Source organism: Coregonus clupeaformis, unplaced genomic scaffold, assembly GCF_020615455.1.
Source record: "Coregonus clupeaformis isolate EN_2021a unplaced genomic scaffold, ASM2061545v1 scaf0399, whole genome shotgun sequence".
Lineage (NCBI taxonomy): Eukaryota > Metazoa > Chordata > Actinopteri > Salmoniformes > Salmonidae > Coregonus > Coregonus clupeaformis.
This window is the reverse complement of record NW_025533854.1, coordinates 97501-103827: the sequence shown is the minus strand read 5'-3', so window position 1 is coordinate 103827 and position 6327 is coordinate 97501.

The following is a 6327-nucleotide window of genomic DNA, read 5'->3' as shown; positions in this document are numbered from 1 at the left end:
GTCCCCTATCCTCCTGGCCGGCTCGGTCCTCCCCTCCTGATCCGTGGCTTGACGACTCATTGCGAGCTCACAGAACAGGGCTCCGGGCAGCCGAGCGGAAATGGAGGAATACTAGACTCCCTACCTGTCATCTTTTCACTCCCTCCTCTCTACATTCTCTTCCTCTGTTTCCGCTGCTAAAGCCACTATCCAACACTCTAAATTTCAAGCCTCTGCCTCTAACCATAGGAAGCTCTTTGCCACCTTCTCCTCCCTGCTGAATCCCCCTTCCCCTCCCTCATCCCTCTCTGTGGATGACTTCGTCAACCATTTTGAAAAGAAGGTTGACGACATCCGATCTTCGTTTGTTAAGTCAAATGACACCGCTGGTCCTGCTCACACTGCCCTACCCTATGCTTTGACTTATTTCTCCCCTCTCCAGATGAAATCTTGCGACTTGTGACGGCCGGCCGCCCAACAACCTGCCCGCTTGACCCTATCCCCTCCTCTCTTCTCCAGACCATTTCCGGAGACCTTCTCCCTTACCTCACCTCGTTCATCAACTCATCCTTGACCGCTGGCCATGTCCCTTCCATCTTCAAGAGAGCGAGAGTTGCACCCCTCCTCAAAAAACCTACACTCGATCCCTACAGACCAGTATCCCTTCTTTCTTTTCTCTCCAAAACTCTTGAACGTGCCGTCTCTAGCCAACTCTCCTGCTATCTCTCTCAGAATGACCTTCTTGATCCAAACCAGTCAGGTTTCAAGACTGGTCATTCAACTGAGACTGCTCTTCTCTGTGTCACGGAGGCTCTCCGCACTGCTAAAGCTAACTCTCTCTCCTCTGCTCTTATCCTTCTAGACCTATCCGCTGCCTTTGATACTGTGAACCATCAGATCCTCCTCTCCACCCTATCCGAGTTGGGCATCTCTGGCGTTGCACACTCTTGGATTGCGTCCTACCTGACAGGTCGCTCCTACCAGGTGGTGTGGCGAGAATCTGTCTCCGCACCACGTGCTCTCACCACTGGTGTCCCCCAGGGCTCAGTTCTAGACCCTCTCCTATTCTCTCTATACACCAAGTCACTTGGCTCTGTCATATCCTCACATGGTCTCTCCTATCATTGCTACGCAGATGACACACAATTCATTTTCTCCTTTCCCCCTTCTGATAACCAGGTGGTGAATTACATCTCTGCATGTCTGGCAGACATATCAGTGTGGATGTCGGATCACCACCTCAAGCTGAACCTCAGCAAGACGGAGCTGCTCTTCCTCCCGGGGAAGGACTGCCAGCTCCATGATCTTGCCATCACGGTTGACAACTCCATTGTGTCCTCCTCCCAGAGTGCAAAGAACCTTGGCGTGACCCTGGACAATACCCTGTCGTTCTCCGCTAACATCAAAGCGTTGACCCGTTCCTGCAGGTTCGTGCTCTACAACATTCGTAGAGTACGACCCTACCTTACACAGAAAGCGGCACAGGTCCTAATCCAGGCACTTGTCATCTCCCATCTGGATTACTGCAACTCGCTGTTGGCTGGGCTCCCTGCCTGTGCCATTAAACCCCTTCAACTTATCCGAACGCTGCAGCCCGTCTGGTGTTCAACCTTCCAAAGTTCTCTCATGTCACCCCCGCTCACTCCACTGGCTTCCAGTTGAGGCTCGCATCTACTACAAGACCATGGTGCTTGCCTACGGAGCTGTGAGGGGAACGGCACCTCCTTACCTTCAGGCTCTGATCAGACCCTACACCCAAACGAGGGCACTGCGTTCATCCACCTCTGGCCTGCTGGCCTCCCTACCTCTACGGAAGCACAGTTCCCGCTCAGCCCAGTCAAAGCTATTCGCTGCTCTGGCACCCCAATGGTGGAACAAGCTCCCCCACGACGCCAGGACAGCGGAGTCACTGACCACCTTCCGGAGACACTTGAAACCCTACCTCTTTAAGGAATACCTGGAATAGTATAAAGTAATCCTTCTTCCCCCACCCCCCCATAAAATAATAATAAAAAAAGTGGTTATCCCACTGGCTATCATAAGTTGAATGCACCAATTTGTAAGTCGCTCTGGATAAGAGCGACTGCTAAATGATGTAAATGTAAATGTGATTGAACGTGATTGATTAGCTATGTGGTTGAACGTGATTGATTAGCTATGTGATTGTAACTGAAGCTCGTCTAGTGCCCAAGTGCTCTGTCGGAAGTTAGAGAGATCTGCTGCAGCTGCAGTGTGTGTGTGTGTGTGTGTGTGTGTGTGTGTGTGTGTGTGTGTGTGTGTGTGTGTGTGTGTGTGTGTGTGTGTGTGTGTGTGTGTGTGTGTGTGTGTGTGTGTGTGTGTGTGTGTGTGTGTGTGTGTGTGTGTGTGTGTGTGTGTGCGTGCGTGCGAGTGTGCATGAGTTTAGGGGGCAGCAGGGCTAATTGGTAGTGGGAGAAGGACAGTGTCTCTCTGGGAAATGGTCTGTTTCGCTGAGACTGAGAATTACGTTTATAAACACAGCGAGACCTACACTACAGACCTCACTACAGACCTCACTACAGACCACACTACAGACCTCACTACAAACCTCACTACAGACCTCACTACAGACCTACACTACAGACCTCAATACTGACCTCACTACAGACCTCAATACAGACCTCACTACAGACCTCACTACAGACCTCACTACAGACCACACTACAGACCTCACTACAGACCTACACTACAGACCTCAATACTGACCTCACTACAGACCTACACTACAGACCTCAATACTGACCTCAATACAGACCTCACTACAGACCTCACTACAGACCACACTACAGACCTCAATACAGACCTCAATACAGACCTCACTACTGACCTCAATACAGACCTCACTAGAGACCTCACTACAGACCTCACTACAGACCTCACTACAGACCACACTACAGACCTCACTACAGACCACACTACAGACCTCAATACAGACCTCAATACAGACCTCACTACAGACCTCACTACAGACCACACTACAGACCTCAATACAGACCTCACTACAGACCACACTACAGACCTCAATACAGACCTCAATACAGACCTCACTACTGACCTCAATACAGACCTCACTAGAGACCTCACTACAGACCTCACTACTGACCTCACTACAGACCTCACTACAGACCTCACTAGAGACCTCACTACAGACCTCACTACAGACCACACTACAGACCTCACTACAGACCTACACTACAGACCTCAATACTGACCTCACTACAGACCTACACTACAGACCTCAATACTGACCTCAATACAGACCTCACTACAGACCACACTACAGACCTCAATACAGACCTCAATACAGACCTCACTACTGACCTCAATACAGACCTCACTAGAGACCTCACTACAGACCTCACTACTGACCTCACTACAGACCTCACTACAGACCTCACTACAGACCTCACTACAGACCTCACAACAGACCTCACAACAGACCACACTCACTGTGTCATTCCATCAATTCAGTGCTTTTTGAGAAGTGTTACTTGGTTAAAGAAATACGTTTGATTTCACTTAATTTTAACATTCTGTAATAAAATACTTTATTAAAAAAATAGAGTTTTCATCTATATTTTCCGGAGCTGTCCAACACCATCATCGATGACGTCGTCCCCCCAGTGACCGCACGTACATACCCCAACCAGAAGCCATGGATAACAGGCAACATCCGCACTGAGCTAAAGGCTAGAGCTGCACGTACATATCCCAACCAGAAGCCATGGATAACAGGCAACATCCGCACTGAGCTAAAGGCTAGAGCTGCACGTACATACCCCAACCAGAAGCCATGGATAACAGGCAACATCCGCACTGAGCTAAAGGCTAGAGCTGCACGTACATATCCCAACCAGAAGCCATGGATAACAGGCAACATCCGCACTGAGCTAAAGGCTAGAGCTGCACGTACATATCCCAACCAGAAGCCATGGATAACAGGCAACATCCGCACTGAGCTAAAGGGTAGAGCTGCACGTACATACCCCAACCAGAAGCCATGGATAACAGGCAACATCCGCACTGAGCTAAAGGCTAGAGCTGCACGTACATACCCCAACCAGAAGCCATGGATAACAGGCAACATCCGCACTGAGCTAAAGGGTAGAGCTGCACGTAAATACCCCAACCAGAAGCCATGGATAACAGCCAACATCCGCACTGAGCTAAAGGGTAGAGCTGCACGTACATACCCCAACCAGAAGCCATGGATAACAGGCAACATCCGCACTGAGCTAAAGGGTAGAGCTGCACGTACATACCCCAACCAGAAGCCATGGATAACAGGCAACATCCGCACTGAGCTAAAGTGTAGAGCTGCACGTACATACCCCAACCAGAAGCCATGGATAACAGGCAACATCCGCACTGAGCTAAAGGGTAGAGCTGCACGTACATACCCCAACCAGAAGCCATGGATAACAGGCAACATCCGCACTGAGCTAAAGGCTAGAGCTGCACGTACATACCCCAACCAGAAGCCATGGATAACAGGCAACATCCGCACTGAGCTAAAGGGTAGAGCTGCACGTACATACCCCAACCAGAAGCCATGGATAACAGGCAACATCCGCACTGAGCTAAAGGCTAGAGCTGCACGTACATACCCCAACCAGAAGCCATGGATAACAGGCAACATCCGCACTGAGCTAAAGGCTAGAGCTGCACGTACATACCCCAACCAGAAGCCATGGATAACAGGCAACATCCGCACTGAGCTAAAGGGTAGAGCTGCACGTACATACCCCAACCAGAAGCCATGGATAACAGGCAACATCCGCACTGAGCTAAAGGCTAGAGCTGCACGTACATACCCCAACCAGAAGCCATGGATAACAGGCAACATCCGCACTGAGCTAAAGGGTAGAGCTGCACGTACATACCCCAACCAGAAGCCATGGATAACAGGCAACATCCGCACTGAGCTAAAGGGTAGAGCTGCACGTACATACCCCAACCAGAAGCCATGGATAACAGGCAACATCCGCACTGAGCTAAAGGGTAGAGCTGCACGTACATACCCCAACCAGAAGCCATGGATAACAGGCAACATCCGCACTGAGCTAAAGGGTAGAGCTGCACGTACATACCCCAACCAGAAGCCATGGATAACAGGCAACATCCGCACTGAGCTAAAGGGTAGAGCTGCACGTACATACCCCAACCAGAAGCCATGGATAACAGGCAACATCCGCACTGAGCTAAAGGCTAGAGCTGCACGTACATACCCCAACCAGAAGCCATGGATAACAGGCAACATCCGCACTGAGCTAAAGGGTAGAGCTGCACGTACATACCCCAACCAGAAGCCATGGATAACAGGCAACATCCGCACTGAGCTAAAGGGTAGAGCTGCACGTACATACCCCAACCAGAAGCCATGGATAACAGGCAACATCCGCACTGAGCTAAAGGGTAGAGCTGCACGTACATACCCCAACCAGAAGCCATGGATAACAGGCAACATCCGCACTGAGCTAAAGGGTAGAGCTGCACGTACATACCCCAACCAGAAGCCATGGATAACAGGCAACATCCGCACTGAGCTAAAGGCTAGAGCTGCACGTACATACCCCAACCAGAAGCCATGGATAACAGGCAACATCCGCACTGAGCTAAAGGGTAGAGCTGCACGTACATACCCCAACCAGAAGCCATGGATAACAGGCAACATCCGCACTGAGCTAAAGGGTAGAGCTGCACGTACATACCCCAACCAGAAGCCATGGATAACAGGCAACATCCGCACTGAGCTAAAGGGTAGAGCTGCACGTACATACCCCAACCAGAAGCCATGGATAACAGGCAACATCCGCACTGAGCTAAAGGCTAGAGCTGCACGTACATACCCCAACCAGAAGCCATGGATAACAGGCAACATCCGCACTGAGCTAAAGGCTAGAGCTGCCGCTTTCAAGGAGTGGGACTCTAACTACAGACTTCACTACAGACCTTTAATAATAATAAGCCATTTAGCAGACGCTTTTATCCAAAGCGACTTACAGTCACGTGCGCATACATTTTTACGTATGGGTGGTCCCGGGGATCGAACCCACTACCCTGGCGTTACAAGTGCCGTGCTCTACCAATTGAGCTACAGAGGACCACAAGCTGATGTATTGAATTATCCATGTGGTCTATATTAAAAGACACTTAATTTAATATAACAGGCTTTTAAAATGAAATATTGGTGAACTATGTCTACTTAAAATATCAAAGGGACGTGTAAGGCTCTCTTTTGGTGGAATTACCCAGCATGCATATGTAAGGGTTATGAATTTGAGCCACATCTCAAACTAAGTATCTAAAGTATTCTTTATCATTCAGTCT